Consider the following 18070-nt stretch of genomic DNA (forward strand, 5'->3'; position numbering starts at 1 on the left):
CAGCGCTGAGCCGGGCCGGGTCAACCTGTTGGGCTGACACCCCCCCCCCCCGCGGGCGGTGAGGGGCCCCGGCTGACACCCTCTTGCCCGTTCGGGGCCAGTCACTGACCTACTTCCAGCCGGTGGGACATCTCCGGCCTGTGGCGGTGAGACCTGGGCCCAGCCAGCACGTCTCTGGTCCCCGAGTCCTGGGCTGGCATCAGTGACTCACAGACAAATGAGACACGGAGCCTGGGTAACCCTTGGCCTCCCTGTGCCCCCCCACCCCCCTGTTGTTTGTGACGCTCCCTTGCTGTAGCTTGGCTCTGTAACATTGAACTGGTTCTGATGGGACCTCGTCTTCCTGTAGGTGCAGTCCCCAGCACAGCAAGTGTTTCCTTCTGATCTGGGCCCTGAAGCGCTGCTGTAGGAATGCGTAATCCTGATGGATCATTCCAGGTGGTGAGATTGTTAATAGGCTGCGGTTTGTTTTCTATACCAATGAATATGAGTAAAACAGATGAATGATTTAGATTTATATTGGCCTTTTGAATTGCAGGATTCCAGAATCCAGTGGTGGGTGTGATATATCTTGACTTTAGTGAAGCTTTTGATACGATCTCCCACGGTATTCTTGCCAGCAAGTTAAACAAGTATGAATTGGATGGAGGGACTATAAGGTGGGTAGAAAGCTGGCTAGATTGTTCGGCTCAGTGGGTAGTGATCAACAGCTCCATGTCTAGTTGGCAGCCAGTATCAAGTGGAATGCCCCGGGGGTCGGTCCTGGGTCTGCTTTTGTTCAACATCTTTATTAATGATCTGGATGATGGGATGAATTGCACCCTCAGCAAGTTCGCAGATGCCACCAAAATGGAGGGGAGGTAGATACGCTGGAAGGTAGCGATAGAGTGACCTAGACAAATTGGAGGATTGGGCCAAAAGAAATTTGATGAGGTTCAACAAGGACCAGAGCAGAGTCCTGCACTTAGGAAGGAAGAATCCCATGTACCACCATAGGCTGCGGGCCGACCAGCCACACAGCAGTTCTGCAGAAAAGGACCTGGGGATTACAGTGGACTAGAAGCTGGACATGAGTCAACAGTGTGCCAAGAAGTCCAAGGACATATTGGGCTGTATTAGTAGGAGCATTGCCGGCAGATTGAGGGAAGTGATTATTCCTGTCTATTCTGCACTGGTGAGGCCACACCTGGAGTATTGTGTCCAGTTTTGGTCCCCCCCCCACCTCTACAGAGGGGATAGGGACAGAGGTGAAAGTAAGCCAGTATAGCATGCCGACAGGAATCGATACACCGTGCCAGACTGGACTGGCTTCCCTGGCAGTGATTTAAAGGGCCCAGGGCTTCAGCCACTGCAGGGAACCCCGGGCCCTTTAAAGGTGTGGCCTTTCAATATTTAAAGGCAGTGGGACTCCCTGCAGCAGCCGGAGCTCTGGGCCCTTTAAATCCCTGCCTGAACCCAGCTGCTGGAGCCCCGGAGGGGATTTAAAGGGCCAGGGGCTCCAGCCACTGGGGGGAGCTCTGGGCCCTTTAAAGTGTTGCCTGAGCCCCACTGCCTTTAAATATTGAAAGGCCACGCCTCTTCTGGTTGAGGCCATGCCCCTGCTCAGGACTCTGGTGTACTGGTAAGTCCTTTAAGTTACTTTCACCCCTGGATGTGGATAAATTGGAGGGAGTCCAGTGGAGAGCAACAAAAATCATTTGGGGGCTATGGCATATGACATATGAGGAGAGTCTGAGGGAACAGGTTATTTAATCTGCAGAAGAGAAGAATGAGAGGGGATTTGATAGCAGCCTTCAGCTACCTGAAGGTTTCCAAAGAGGATGGAGCTAGGCTATTCTCAGTGGTGGCAGATGACAGAACAAGGAGCAATGGTCTCAAGTTGCAGTGGAAGAGGTCTAGGTTGGATATTAGGAAACACTGTTTAGCTAGGAGGGTGGTGAAGCACTGAAATGGGTTACCTAGGGAGGTGGTGGAATCTCCATCCTTAGAAGTTTTTAAGGACAGGCTTGACAAAGCCCTGGCTGGGATGATTAGTTGGTGTTGGTCCTGCATTGAGCAGGGGATTGGACTAGATGACCTCCTGAGGTCTCTTGCAACCCTAATATTCTATAATTCTATGATCTTTAATAAGTTACATGATGCCCTCACTCTACTGACTACTGAAATATAGCCACCTCCGTTGTGGAACACAGCAGCCATTTAATACTTCACAATAAAAATATGCAGCAGTTTAGGACTGGAAGTGACTTTTTGTCCAGTTGTAATTATAGAGGGATTTTAAAATAGGAAGAAAGGCATTACACTGGAACTTAGCCAAGATGATAGTGCTAACACCCATCCTCTTGCAAATGTCTCCTATGTGTCATACAGTCACTAATGTCTGCACCCAGAATTAGAATCTTACAACCACATATTATTTGCTATTTCAGTTTATCATTACTTCTTAATACATAAATTTAAATCTTTACAGAATCTCTGAAAATTTATGCAGTGAAAGTATAATAATGGCAAATATTCTGGTAATACATAATATTTCTCTTTGAGAGACTTAAATCAGCCAAAACAGCTTAATGTTCAGTCTGTTAAAAATCAGTTGAAGAATTATTGTTAAACATTTATGCTGGCAGACTTTGAGTATTCAGAGTACTTTTGGAAAGCTAGGACCCTTGTATTATGCCCTAATCAAATGTACTATGTTTTCTTTGTTTGAAAACCTGTCTTAGCAGAAGTTCCTTAATGCAATAGTCATGAACATGCTTCAAAAGTTGATCCAGATCATTTATAAAAAAACAAACAAAAAACAGCTGGAATATTATAAAAATGCATTTTCTTTTCATTTCTCTTTCAGAATAAAACGTCTAGTTCCCCAGGCCTCCTACGTACTGAATAACAATTGACTACACTGACTGCTTCAAATTTGAAATGTGTATTGATCTCCTGCCTACTCCTCCCAACCATGACGTCTGCTTGTACTAGGTTATTTTGTTTACCAGTCCTGTATTGGGTTGCAGGAATTACCATACTGGGTGAGACCAGTAGTTTGTCTAGTCTGGTATCCTGTCTCTGACTGTGGCCAATACCTGAAGCTTCAGAGAAAAGTTAAAAAACTCACACAATGGACAATTCTGCAATAACTTTCTCCTAGGGAGGTTTCCTGCTAACTCCAAGCAGTTAGACCCAGATCCACAAAGGTATTTAGGCTCCTAACTTCCATTGTGGATCTGGACCTTAGTGACTGGCTTACATCTTGAAGCATGATGAGGGATTGTATTCCTTATATACCTTTATCCTAGCTAGTGTAACTGCACAAAATAAATCTGGAGCTTCACTGGTCATTTTTTATTTGTAGTGTGGTAGTATCTAAAGACGACAGCCCCATCGTGCTGTATAAACATAACAAAGAGACGGTACCTACCCCAAAGAGCTTACAGACTAATAAAAGGAGAGAATAGATGGCTACTCTCTGATTTCATAATTACATTGTAAGCTCTGCAAAGTAGGCACAAGATAACAGTGAGATGATACTAGTCAGACTACATAAGCAGCAGTCACAGCACCCCACCTGCGTAACCATTATCAAAAATTTTGTAGGCATCATGGTATAGGAGAGTTTTAAGAAGAGATTTGAAGGAGGAAAATGTGGTGGCTTTGTGGATATTTACAGGGAGCTCCTCACATGGATAAGGGGTAGCATGGGAGAAAGCAGAAGATGCTTGCTGGAAATTTTTATAAATGGGCATTCAAGACAGACTGACATATTTTGCAGAATAGAGGCAGGGTTCAATATCTTGATACAGTATAAGAGACAACAAGTAGGCTTTGAAGAGCCTTAAAAGTGAAGACAAGAAAATACTCTTTGCAGTAGCATTTTGAAGGGATATAAATGAGACAAGGTGGGATTTGTCAAGGCCAGAAAGGAAGAGGTTGGAGTAGTTGGGATGAGAGATGATGAGGGTCTGGATAAGAGTTTAGCTATGGGAATGGAGAAGAAAGACCAGATTTTAGAGATGTTCTGGAGGAAGAAGCAGCAAAATACAGCCTGGATATGTGGTCCGAGAGAGAGGACTGATACAAAAGGTATGTCTGCTTGGGTTTTGTACTTTAAATTAATGTATTGCCAATTAATTTGAGATAGTTAACAGCCTTATAAAGGCTAATTTTGACTTTCTCCCAATGTTTGTTCCAGGTGACAAATGTGTGTGTATGGAGACAGTATAAGGAACTTGGACGTAGTAAAAGTATGGGGCCAAAAAAGGGAATGGCAAAATAAGGAGCAGATATAAAGGAAATTGAAAGAAAATCAGGTGGACAAGTGGGAATCAGTTACAAATAGTGGGGGGTGAAAGAAAAATAGTGGAGAGAGGAGCAGAGACAAGGGACCTTCTGGGGGTGCAGCTCAGTGTTCATGAGGTTGTGCAGGTTGAAACTTTATTTCTAAATCTAGTTCTGGGTCCTATGGATCTTTGCTGATCCCATATTTTGAAATCTCAGTGGGACTGCCATTTTGCAGCCTAAAAGCACTAGCTCATTTTTGCTATGTGAAGAAGTATTGTATCCTGGTCACACTAGGAAAAGTAAGAAATGTGAGAGTGGAGACAGAAAACACAGGACGCTCCTGAATGATCCCACCATGTATGTTTTTTCATTGCTGTGGTGACTCCCCATTTCTTTATACAATCTAAAATTATGGAGATTCATTACTACTTCTCTGTGTGAAGTATTCTGTTATATTGTCAGAAATATTCTATTGTGCTCATTTCTTCTACCACCTCTCACACTTGTATAGCAAGGCCCTTAGTCCAGTCTTTGTCAGTCATGGCAAAAGGACTTATTGTATGTAATAGAATATCAAATCCTTCAGCATCCAGATATAGCGGAAGTGGCACTACAGATTCACAGACAGGATCAACCCCACAGAAAGGGGGCCTATATTGAATGTATCAGTATGCTATACATCTGTGATGTGGGTGAAACTCATTGTGGCAAAAGAGCTGGAATGGTTATGAGAGGGCCGCCTTCTCCTTAAAGTATGCTTTGAGTCTTGGAAAGTTATTCTTGAAGAGATGGAACACAAACAACTGGGGTTATTACACGAAAGACATGGCAAGAATTAAAGAGTTATAAATTGGGATGGGGAAAGCAGGGAGCTGTTGGAGGGGGAGGGAACACTTAAATATTATTTCTTTAACAAAAGTTTTATATTCAGTTCTTAATATATTTAGTTCTTAATTGCTGTGCAAGCATAGAAGCTTGTGCTTCCTCCCTGCAAATCATGAAAGGCCCTGTGTTTGGAATATTGCCATAAATCCTTGGAGTTTACATTTTCTTAGCAGTCCTCTGTTTTCTTTTCTATTCTGCAGCACAAGATGTCAAATGCACTCTTCCCTACAGATAGCTATGATGGAGAGAGAAGAAATAGCATCAGTATCTTTCTTGTTCTCTTTGGGAGAAGGGAAGAGGGAATGATTTCTGTTATTCTCTTTTATTTTGGATGTCTGCAGAAAATGTTCTGAGCTGTTCCAGTACATTCTGTCAATGAATACTGGTAGTATTCACAAGAGAGGGTTCTTTCATTTTAGAGAACCATTAAGAAACCCAAAACATTACGTTAAGATTTTCTTATTTTTTACTTGTACGTGTTGCTGCATCTGAACTTTCCAACCACCAGTGTTGACCTCCCACACACCCGGGTCTTTGCCGCTTGTGAGTTATACAATAATTTTAACTTTTGGTACAATGTGTATGTTTTCTGTGGGTTATAATGTGGTCCCTGAGAGCCAGGCACCCAAGCACAATGGCAGGAAGCTGTCTGAGGCATAATACCTCTTGGAAGCGGAGGAGGGGGAACAGTATACTGGGCATCAGTAGTTGCTGCAACATGCAAAAACTACTTTAGAATAATTCAGCCTACAGCATTGCCTTCTCTAGATTACTGCACTGCAGACAATGCAGTTCAACCTCTTCTCTTGTGCTTCCAGGGTGAAATTCATCCTTGGTCACAAGGCCAGCACAAGGAGTAGGTACCACTTAAACCCCTCTTTAATCCTGATATGGGCCTTCTACAATGGGATCAATTTTGCATCCAGAGTACAGAAATATTATGGCTTACACAGATATAGAGCTTCCCTCAGTGGTGCTTGGGTATCTGGTATTATGCCAACCTCATGTGCAGAGGTGCTTAGGCACACCTGTACAAAGGCAGCCATACTGTAATTGGTGCTTTGATACCATGGTGATAGACATCTTTTAAAAACCTGAGATAGACAGAGATAATTTAGCATTATATAGGCATCCATCATCTCTGAGAAGTGTTAAGCCCATTTCTGCAGAGTCTGTAGGATCCTGCTGAGAATCTCCATTGTCCTGCTCATCAAGAAGCTGCAAACTCAGCATGGGCTTTGCACCTCTTAGGGATGTACACATACATCTTTTGTAAATAAGCAGTTATGGTTGTTTCATTAAACCTCTAATAACATCTTTATTTCATTTTCCTTCCAAACATGTTTACTTCAGCCACAACACAATATTTATTGTGTTGTCTTGAATGCAAGAGGCTATTCTGTCAGATTTACGACTATTATAAAATTTGATTCTATCTGCATACAAGTGGATGCTAGGAACCTTACAGACATTTCCGCTATCATTACTGAATAAAGAAAGCAATAAAGAATCTAATATTTACCGTTGGGGAACACCTGCAGATCTTTAATTAAAACCAGATTATATACTTATCAATTAGATGTTATAAAAGCAAACACTTTGCAGATTCACATAAATTCTCAAAATCTTATTAAAAAGTGACTGAATTAAAGGCTTCACTTAAATTCCTAATTCACCTTGCATCTCAGTACTTCAAACCCTCCATGTGTGAAATTCCTATGGGCCTTCCAGGATCAGTGCAGCCATCTGGAGGGAGAAGCAAGGTAGTATTACAGTATCAGAGTGAAGTTGATGGATTTCCACTCCATACGGCTAAATGCAGTGCCTAAGGTGCCACGGGATTCTTTGCTGCTTTTAAGGTAGTATTACAGTGTGTTCTGCTGCCCATTTTACTGCCCAGGGTTTTGAGAGGGATTAGAGCCTAACTTCCCCCCCAGAGCCTTTCAGGTGATGCCCTCAAACCCATCATGTGAGGTCAGAAACCAATCTGTCTTCGGGATGTAATGAATCTTGCACAATTTCCAGTGTGCTTTCTTCTTCCCATGGGTCTTTTCTAAAGGAGGGAACAATTTGGCTCCAAGAAAACAAAATGATGCCCAAATTATGAATCACACGAGTAAAGGCCCATTCAGGGAAGCCCTCTGCACCTGGAGCTCCCACTGGCTTTGCTGAATGATGAGGATGTGGCAATGGTCATTAAGGAAATGATTATAAAATAAATCAAGTGGTGTCAAATCACGTTGGGCCAAATTCAGAGGTGATGTTACATGTTGGTAAGTAGATAAGGGAGGCTAACCAGCTGCACTCCCATCAGAAACCACAGTGTTGCTGTCTGTCCTCCCCACGGTTGAATAACTTCTCCATCACAATGGCATATAATTTGCTCAATCCCAGAGTGGCTGTAGTGATGAATCATGGATTTGGGATTTTTATAACTTTCTTTTGAGAGTTGGGTCTTATCCTCTAGCTTCAGTGAGCATTGTAGTTACATAAGGAAGACAGGGTCATGCCCAAAATCTGTTACTTGCTTCTTTGGGCAAATCGTAGCACTTGACTTGGAAAGCCTCCTCATACACCTCTACCTCTATGTAATCCTGTCCTCGGGAGCCAAAAAATCTTACAGCGTTATAGGTGAACCCACCTTATATCAAACTTCCTTTGATCCACCGGAGTGCGCCTCTCCCCCGCCCCCCGGAGCGCTGCTTTACTGCATTATATCCAAATTCATGTATCGGGTAGCATTATATCGGGGTAGAGGTGTATCTAGTACCTGACTTCAAGAGTCTGGGCATTGCAGAATACCAACATATGGATTATTTTAAATTTTAATTTTTCCCACACAACATACATTAGACACTTGTGTAGTATTTCCAAGATGTAAAAACTGCTTACTTATAGCATACTAATTCCATAGAAGACATATTCAGCAATTCTCATGTACTGCCACTAGAGGTAGGACAACCTGCCAGAATGAATAGCAAAGAAAAATGTTCCGTTTGAAGCTCTGACAATATTAATATGAGATCCTTCAGATGGTGTTTTTGATATGTCTCTTTTAAGGCCTGATTCTACAATCTTTATTCATGTTGTGTAGCATTTATGTCTTTGAAACTAGTGTGACTATTTGTGGGATGAAATCAGGGCCGGCTTTAGGAAGTGCAGGGCCCAATTCGAACACTTTCAGCGGGGGCCTGGCAGGGATGACTTAAAAAGAAAAAAGTGTAAAAAAAAAAAAAGCCTTCCATTTCTTCCATGTATTATTTACTTTCCATAACTATATAAATAATAAAATTGTATATTATGTACATTGCATCATATATGCTGTTGATTGGTTATTAATGACTGCCATTTCACATGTGTAGGTCCACGCCACTCCCTGGGGGTGTGCACATGTGTGGGTCCCCGCTGCTTCCTGCCCCCCTCATTGAAGCAGGTGTGCAGGTTACTGGCCTGGGAACTGCAGGGCAGCAGTGGACATGGGGCTGGTTCGAGGCAGGGCAGGGGCTGACTGGAGGTAGGGTCTGGCTGCAGGCAGGGCAAGGGGTGCGAGGCTGGCTGGAGACAGGGGAGTGTGGGGTGGGCTGGCTTCAGGCAGGGCCACAGGGGGGTGCAGCAGGGATTGGCAGGGCTGGAGACAGGAGTATGGGACTGGCTGGCTTCAGGCAGGGGGATGCAGCCGGGGTTGGCTGGAGACAGGGCAGGGCGGGCAGTGCAGGGCTGGTGCGGGCAGGGGTATGTAGCAGGGGTTGGCTGGAGACAGGGCAGGGGGTTTGGTAGGGGCTGGCTGTGGGCAGGGGGTGCAGAGCTGGCTGCAGGCAGCAGGGGGCGGGGCTGGTGCGGGCAGGGCAGGGGGTGCAGCAGAGGCAGCTGGAGCCCCAGCCCTTTAAATAGCCCCCAAGCCCTCCGCTATCGCAGGGCTCTGGGGGCTTTTAAAGGGCCCAGGGCTCCCCTGCTTCTACCCCTCCCCGGACCTTTTAAATAGCCTTGGGAGCCCTGGGGAATGCATGGGGGCGGCGGGGCTCCCGCGGCTATTTAAAGGACTGGGGTGGCAGAGGCAGCTGGAGCCCTGGCCCTTTCAATAGCCCCCAGAGCCCCCTGCTACCCCAGGGCTCTGGGGGCTATTTAAAGGGCCCGGAGCTCCAGCCGGGGGCACAGGGCTTGCCGCGCTCCAGCCGGAGCTCAAGCCAGGAGACCAGGGCCGCAGGGCTTGCGGCACTCCGGCCGGAGCTCCAGCCGGGGCTGCGGGGCTTGCGGCACTCCGGCCGGAGCTCCAGCCGGGGCTGCGGGGCTTGTCGCGCTCCGGCCGGAGCTCCAGCCGGGGCTGCGGGGCTTGTCGCGCTCCGGCCGGAGCTCCAGCCGGGGCGGCGGGGCTTGTCGCGCTCCGGCCGGAGCTCCAGCCGGGGCGGCGGGGCTTGTCGCGCTCCGGCCGGAGCTCCAGCCGGGGCGGCGGGGCTTGTCGCGCTCCGGCCGGAGCTCCAGCCGGGGCGGCGGGGCTTGTCGCGCTCCGGCCGGAGCTCCAGCCGGGGCGGCGGGGCTTGTCGCGCTCCCGCCGGAGCTCCAGCCGGGGCGGCGGGGCTTGTCGCGCTCCCGCCGGAGCTCCAGCCGGGGCGGCGGGGCTTGTCGCGCTCCCGCCGGAGCTCCAGCCGGGGCGGCGGGGCTTGTCGCGCTCCCGCCGGAGCTCCAGCCGGGGCGGCGGGGCTTGTCGCGCTCCAGCCGGAGCTCGAGCCGGGGCCGCGGGGCTTGCAGTGCTCTGGTCAGAGCTCCAGCTGAGAGCGCGGGGCTGTGGGTCAGCCGCGCTCCCGCTGTCGCTTTGGTCAGGGAAGTGGGGCCATGGAAGACCCCGGAGCAGACCACAGCCGGGGTAAGAAAACAAAATTTAAAAGGCTTCTAAAGCGCGGGGCCTGATGCCCAGGAATCGGGCTAATCGGCCTAAAGCCAGCCCTGGATGAAATACTACTTACTGTGACTAAGGTTTACAGAATTGGGTCCTTAGTTAAATAGCAGCAAAAGCCAATTCAGGCTCAGTCTTTTAGAGCAGGTCCACATACAGACTTGTAACTGAAATATCTATATCAATTTTAATTCACACTTTTATTATGTTGGTGCAATTTTGCATTTGGACACTTTTATTCCAAAATAAGGGTGTCCACATACTTGCTCTGATGTAACAAAAGGTGTGAGTTAAAACTGATTAAGTTATTTTGGTGCATCTTTGCCTTACTCAGTCATAAGCCCTTATGAAGCAGTGAGAGTTTATCCTGAGTAAGGAATAAAGAATAGAGTTGAGTATGGTATGTAAAGCCCTTAACATACTGGGATTTATAACTGCTTGAAACTGTTTTCAAACTTGACAGCAAAATAATGTTGCAACTTTGTTCTTTAGCCATTCTATAAACCAGGGGTAGGCAACCTATGGCTCGTGTGCCGAAGGCAGCATGTGAGCTGATTTTCAGTGGCACTCTCACTGCCGGGTCCTGGCCACCGGTCCGGGGCACTCTGCATTTTAATTTCATTTTAAATGAAACTTCTTAAACATTTTAAAACCCTTATTTACTTTACACACAACAATAGTTTAGTTATATATTACAGACTTATAGAAAGAGACGCTTCTAAAAACATTAAATTGTATTACTGGCACGCAAAACCTTAAACTAGAGTGAATAAATGAAGACTTGGCACACCACTTCTGAAATGTTGCCGACCCCTGCTATAGACCATGTAGATATAGTTTCTGGAGTGTGGTCTGGAACATGATTTTTGGTTAGCATGGATGTTTAAAAAACAAAAAACGTCGCCAGAGCAGTACCAGCTGTGACCATGTTGGAAAATAAATTTCAGGAGAGCTCTGTCTACACTACAGATTTTAGGTGTTGTAGCAGGCCTGTTAACATAGCTTCCTAGCATGCCTGTTAACACAGCACACACAATTACTGCCATTTGTGCACTGGCGCTGAAAGTGCTGTTGATTTCTCTGGGGAAGCTAACTGACTTGTTGAAATGCCAGTTTAGTCAACAATTGCCAGTGCTGCAGCTATAGCAGTACACTTATACCTCCCAGTGCTTTTACACACCCTTCAGTGACAGCTTTGACAACTAAGAGCATTGGTTCTGTAACTGGTCTCAGCTTTGCCTGGCTCCCCATCCAAGGCAGGCCCAAAATCAGAACCCCAATCCAGGGGTGGCCAGCCTATGGCTCTGGAGCCACATGTGGCTCTTCAGAAGTTAATATGTGGTTTCTTGTATAGGCACCAACTCTGGGGTTGAAGCTACAGGCACCAACTTTCCAATGTGCCGAGGGGTGGTCACTTCTCAACCCCTGGCTCCACCCTTCCTGCCCTCTCCCCATAGCCTGCCATGCCCTCGCTCCTTTCCCTCCAGAGCCTCCTGCATGCCACAAAACAGCTAATCTGGAGGAGCGGAGAGGGAGAGGGAGAGAGAGGTGCTGGTGGGTGGGAGATGCTGTTGGGGGGGAAGGAGCTGATGTGGGGCTGCTGACATATTACTGTGGCTCTTTGGCAATGTACATTGGTAAATTCTGGCTCCTTCTCAGGCTCAGGTTGGCCACCCCTGCTCTATTCTGTCTACTTTCAGAGCTGCCCACCACCCAGTGCCCAAAACAGCAAAGACAGATATAGAAATATAATAGAAAATGCCAGTTCATTAAAGCTCTTTGAGGCTAGAGCTGTGCAGAGAACAGAAATTCCATTTCATGGAGAATTCTGAGATTTTGAAACTTGGATTGAAACCCAATAATTTAAAACTTCTCCACAAAAGATAATAGCGAACAAATTTAATTTATGAATGATTGATACACTTAAACAAAATCAAATCATTGTTTCTAGTTCAACATTTTATTTTAAACAATATAATACAAAATTCATAATGAACTTTCATTTTGACAGGAATACTGAAACATTTCACTGGGGAGGTGTTGACTTCACAAAGTGTTTTGACTTTGATAGAACTGTATTTTCTGATGGGAACTGTTTCCTCAATTTTTTTTTTGACCAGCCTCTCAGGGCATGTCTCCACCATGGGCGCTCCAGCAGACCACCTGCCACGCTGCAGCTATGACACTGCAGTGCCTCAGTGTAGATGCTTCCTATAACAATAGAAAGGATTTTTCATCAAAGTAATCCACCTCCCTGAGAGGTGATAGCCAGGTAGAGAGAAGAATTCTTCCATCAACCTAGCCACAGCTATACTACACAGTGCTTAACTGCAGCACTCAGGAGTGTGATTTTTTCACACTCCTAAGCAACATAGGTAGGTAGATCTACATTTTAAGTTTAGACTAGAACTAAGAAATTCTCCAGGGCAATGCAGCTTCCTGTCCTCGCAACACAGTCTTGTGCTTTAGTGATAAAACATGATCCAGGCAATTCAGACATAAAACCCTGTGCATTGATCTAGGGCTGTCTCCTATTAACAGTTTGCATTCTTCAAATTTTTAATAGCTGTATTGATAGAATCCTACTGGCTCTTGTCACACAGGCTAAAAAATCTTTCTGAGAGGATAGAAGAAACACGGGACCAGATTCTGATCTCATTTATCCCAGTGTAAACCCACAGTAATTCCATCAACGTTACTCTGGATTTACATCCATGTGAGATTAGAATCTGGCCCACAGAATTTATTGAAAGAAGTAGTGGTATTGACAGCTTTTTCTCTGCTGTTGTACAGTCACTAGCCTTAGTGTTCCAGTTTATTTACCATTTCCCCAGATTTGCACTAAATGTAAAGCAGTAATTTGATTGCAGAGGGGTTTTGGGTTCAGCTCATTGCATCCACTTTGTTTAGTATAAAGTTGCCAAGTTATTGTCTCCCAAAATTCAAGAAAATGAGTGGCAACCTCCCATTCTTTGTTCACAGTGTTAACATTTTAAAATGATGCAGTTTATTGTCAAGCTGACCTTTTTGATTTTCACAGCTAGGAGAACAGTTACATAAAAAGGATGAATGAACAACAACAAAAGAGGATGGTTGGGGTCACATAATCAGAAAACCGTAACCACCTTCAGTGGTCAGACCTTATAATTTCAGTATGGGAGGCAGCATTGTCTAGTAGTTAGAACGCATGATTGGGAGTCAGGAAATCTAGGTTCTGCCTTATACTCTGTGCGTGACCTTGAATAAATCACTTAGGTCCTGATTTTCAGAGATGTCAAGCAGCTGCCTCTACCTTAAATACCTTACATTAAGTAATAAAAACATTTTGCACTGAAATAGTACTTTTAATTTGAGAATCTCAAAAAGTTTTATAATGATTGGTAAGCACCATTATCCTCATTTTACTAGTTAGGAAACTGAGGCACAGATAAATTATGGGCCTATTTTTCAGAGATACTGAGCAACTGTGACATCCATTGATTTCACTTTTAAAGTTTCTCTATCAGTAAAATTAATATAGAAATATTGAACCAGTTTTCTACAGCCTCTTGAGATTCTTGGATGAAAAGCACTATATAAATCCAAATTATTTTATTTGACACTAATAGATAGAACTAACTATGTTGCTAAACTAAAATAATGACAGGCACACAGGAAATAAGAAAGAGCCATTGAGTCCTTTTTGCTTCTTTGTTTTGTTTTTGTCCAAGACACACGAGGCACTTTTGTACAGCCCTTACTCAGATCAAACTCTTATAGAAATTCCCAATAACTCACATGGGAGTTTGTCCTGAATAAGGACTGTAGAATCAGGCTGGCCGCCTTGCACTCCTCCTGTAGATGTTTGTGCTCCTTGATGCTTCAGTTCACCTCTTTGGGAAATTATGTAACAGTTTTCGTTGGTTTTCATTGTTTTCTAATTTCATAGGTAACACCCCTTTGGGATTTTAATTGTTTAGGAGAGAAAAGACTTTATACTTAGTTAATGTCACAGATTTTTCTCCTAGACATCTTGATACCAAGATTGCTGTCATGATGCAGCCTGAAGGCTTGTCTCCTTCTCAAGTTACTGTGCGGCAAGCCAGGGTGTGAATCTACAGTGCAGCAGTTTGCCGCATAGTAACGTCTGCTGTGGACAAGATCTGAAGTTCAGTATGGGGCTTTTTGGTACAATCTCCTTTGGTTTCTCATAGTAAGATACAATGATATGACTCTGCTATGAGATCTCTATTCCTAATGCTCAAATAAAGGGCTCTGCACAGCTCCATCCATAGTGGACAGTTCTCTTTAGACTCATGTGCCTCTGCAAGATGCTTTGAGATTATAAAACCTGGCTTTAGGATAATTTGGGCTGCAAGATACCAGGTGGGAACTGCAATGATCCAGAGGTGACACACTCACTTTTTCCATGAGGACCAGGAGATAGCCAAGCCTGGAGTTCCTGCACCATATGTGAAGCCAGTGGTGCAAGTAGAAATCATTTCTTGCCAGTACTGCACTCATGGGAGGGACACAAGGGGGGACATGTGACCTCCCCATATGACCCTCAAGTGACTCCTCACTGCCCTGCCCCCAGCCCGGAGCCCCCATGCTCTCCCTGTCCCCTCCGACATCCCCCTTTGTATATACAAACATTGAGATGCTTAACTACTCACTTTCCTCACAAATATATAGTATTCTGTCTGTTTATATGGAATATGGGAGTTGAGTGAGGAGCCATTTCAGCATATGTATGACTTATTAAAAGACAAATTTTAAGTAGAACTGTGTTCTAAATTGCTTTACAGTATTGTATCCAAACATTGCATTTCAGAGGGGGATTCAACTTCCTTTATAGGAACAGACTCCTGAAATTTTACCAGTCCACAGAAGTGGTCCATAGTCATGCAAATAGTCCCATTGTCTTCAGTGAGATTGATTAAATGATTAAGGGTTTACAGGATTAGGTTCCAAGTTTGTAAATTGTTCTGGATGAAATTGACAATGCCTGAACTGACAGATCAGAAGGCGCTTCATTTGAATAAAGGTGGGCAGATGTGTCATAAGTCTTAGCTCCGTTTCTAAGATGAGGAACATATTTTCAGCAAAGTTCTTGGCAGATTCCTGAGGCAGCTGGTTTAAAGCTGTCAGTGTCCGGCATTATAATCGTCACTTATAGTTCTCTCACCCACAAAGCTGGAAAATTAAGCATTTGTTTTCTTTGTTTTGGTGCTTCAGTTCCAGTTAACAAAATGCGTTAGATTAGTTTGGCTGCAAAGAAGAATTCTGTGTACACTGGGGACAACACCTGATTCCTGTCAGGCTGTAGAACAGGGCTGACATCGGAATCCAAACATCCTCTGGTCAGTGCAGGCAGAGGCATTCCTCTAATGATTTGGACTTGATGTGATGCAGTATGGATGTCATGGATAATTCAGACAAGTGGGGAGAAACAGAATTAAAAACACTGTTTAAACACTTTCTGTCTCCCCACCCCTCAAGAGTCAAGTTTTGGCTGACAAAACAGCGGAGGTGTACGCACTGCAATGCTCCTCCTGCTGATTTAACTCTGCAGCTACACCAACAAAATAAAACCACCTCAGCGAGAGGGATAGAGCTTTTTGAACAAAGTTAGATTGATGCAGTGTCAGTGTAGACACTGCACTTGATTATGTTGCCATAAGTGGTCTCCGGGAGCTGTCCCACAATGCCCATCTTGACCCCCTGGTCAGCATTTCAAACTCTGCTGTCCTGTAGCCAGGTACACAGGCATCCGCTCCTTTCCCTTTAAAAGTCTAGGAATTTTTGAAATTCCACTTCATGTTTGCTTGCTGTGGAGAGCTTCCCAGCTGACCATGGTGGCCCATGCAGCAAACACTCTCATGCTTGGAGTACACCAGAGATGTTGGATCTTCTGGGTCTCTGGAGAGAGGAGGCTGTGCAGTCCCAGCTCCACTCCAGCCGTAGGAATTTCAATACCTGTGGTCAGATTTCTTGTGGCATGTTGGAGAAGAGACATGAACAGGACATGCATCAGTGCCATGCGAAGATCAAGAAGCTGAGGCAGACATACAGAAGGCAAGGGATACAAACCATCACTCTGATGCTACACCAAAAACCTGCCACTTCTACAAAAAGCTAGACGCCATCCTCAGTGGCAACCCCGCCATCACTGCCAAGAACCCTGTGGATACTTCAAGGGGGCTGGAGATAGTGACCAGCGGACTGAACCTGAGGACAAAGTGGTGGATGAAGAAGTGGAGTTGAAGGATGTGGTGGAACAGGCAACAAGGTCGTCCAGCAGTGTGGCTATCCAGGGCCTCTTCTCTTGTCTAGAGGGTGCAGGCCAGTCCCAGCACTCCAGTTCTGGCACACATGATGCAGGAGATGGGAGCTTTGGTAAGTGCTCATTTTGATTTGATACCGGTTGTTTACATGAGGTAGAGCTGTCCTTTCTATTGTTTTATATGCTAGAAATGGGTTAAAGGATAGAAATGTATAAGACTAGCAGTGTTTGTGTCTACTTCCCATTCCCCTATGTGGCTTCGCAGTGGGAGCCCTGCGGAAAAGTTTGTTAATTCACACTGAGATTTCACAGAAATCCCTCAGAGAGATCTCTAGGAAACTTTCCTGGAGGTATTCGCCAATCCTGTACCAAAGGTTCCTTGGAAGAGCTGCTTTGTTTCTTCTCCAACTGCAGGAAACTTACTTGTGCAGGGACCAAAGTGGCACGCAGGCAAGCAGGATAGGGACCCAGCTGAAGCTGCACGCAGCAGGAGATGCACTCTTGCATCCTTGTTTACCCTCAGGAGTGAGATATCAGTTTCAAGGATTCCCACTTGTGGAAAATAGTGGCAGCATTTACAATAGTGTCCCTAGTCGCTTCCAGTGATCCCCTTAAAAAGCCACCTAGACCTTTTGCCCCATCTTGGATCGTCTTCCCCCCTACCCCAGGGCTGAACTCACCATGTTTAGGGTGCTTGCTGAGTTGTGTGCTAGCCAAGGGAGAGTGAATGAGAAAGAGTTGTATTTAACTGTGATGATTCAGTGCTGCGAGTGCACTCACAATACTGCATCTGTTCATTGTTTTTCATGCTTCTGCAGATGTGTCCTTTGAGGGGAACCCCCGACACACCAGTGGAGTGCCTCTGTCAGACAAGAAGGCGACCCAGAAGGAGTAAGGACATGTTTAGGGAGGTGCTCCAATCGTTGGACGTCACAGATCATGAACACAGAGCGTGGAGAGAGACAAAAATTGAAATTAGCTAGGAGAGGAAGCAGGGCCAGGAGCGTATTTTAGTGGGTGAAGAGTGAATGATAAAACTGATGGAAGACCCAACAGAGATGCTGAAGTCCCTGATAACACTGCAGTCAGAATGCATGTATGCTCCCCTCCCCTTGTAACCTATACAGAACTGTGTGCCATGCCCTCCCCAAACGCCCCACACACATTCCTTGCATGTCCCCAGCCAATCGCAGTGCTCCTTTCACTCCACCCCTTCCGACAGGTTACCTGTTGACTGATGGACTTATCTATGAGAGTGTCCATTAAGAGAGTGCTCCTCGGTGTCATGTCCTTTGCAAGAAATCGATTTCTGTGTACTGGTTATTGGTGTTTAATAAAAATGAACTTATAGAAAGAAAATTAATTTTTATTTTTCTCTTACACGTGATGGTTGCTGCTGGAATTCATACACAGTGGCTATTGTCACATTTGCAGATTACAAATTATGCTCAGGAAGAAATTATCACAAGGGTTATTCCAGGTGGCAAATAAACAAGGCCTGGCTGAATGCATTACATAAAGACATATTACTGGGACTCATTGTCAAAATGCTGCTTCAAAGCCTCCCTGATTCAAATAGCTCCTCTATGAGCCCCTCTAATAGTCCTGGTATCTGGTTGCTCAATATCAGCCACCAGCTGCTGACGCTCCACCCCTGTGGGAAACTTTCCCCCTTAGCTTCACAAATATTATGCAGAGTACAGCAGGCTGCTATGACCTCAGGAATGTTTTCCTCATTGAGGTCTAACCTGCCC

General features: G+C 45.3%; 1 long non-coding RNA gene across 2 annotated transcripts; it reads left to right on the plus strand.

Moving 5' to 3' along the window:
- Positions 1-282: 282 nt before the first annotated feature.
- LOC127056520 (uncharacterized) lies at positions 283-8477 on the plus strand. 2 transcript variants are annotated; one of them, XR_007775840.1, is made up of 3 exons: positions 283-441; positions 2849-4077; positions 5361-8477. It is a non-coding gene; the product is annotated as an uncharacterized LOC127056520 (long non-coding RNA). The 2 variants fall into 2 exon arrangements; XR_007775839.1 differs by having other exon boundaries at positions 283-438.
- Positions 8478-18070: the final 9593 nt, after the last annotated feature.

The sequence above is a fragment of the Gopherus flavomarginatus genome, chromosome 8 (genome assembly GCF_025201925.1).
Source record: "Gopherus flavomarginatus isolate rGopFla2 chromosome 8, rGopFla2.mat.asm, whole genome shotgun sequence".
NCBI lineage: Eukaryota > Metazoa > Chordata > Testudines > Testudinidae > Gopherus > Gopherus flavomarginatus.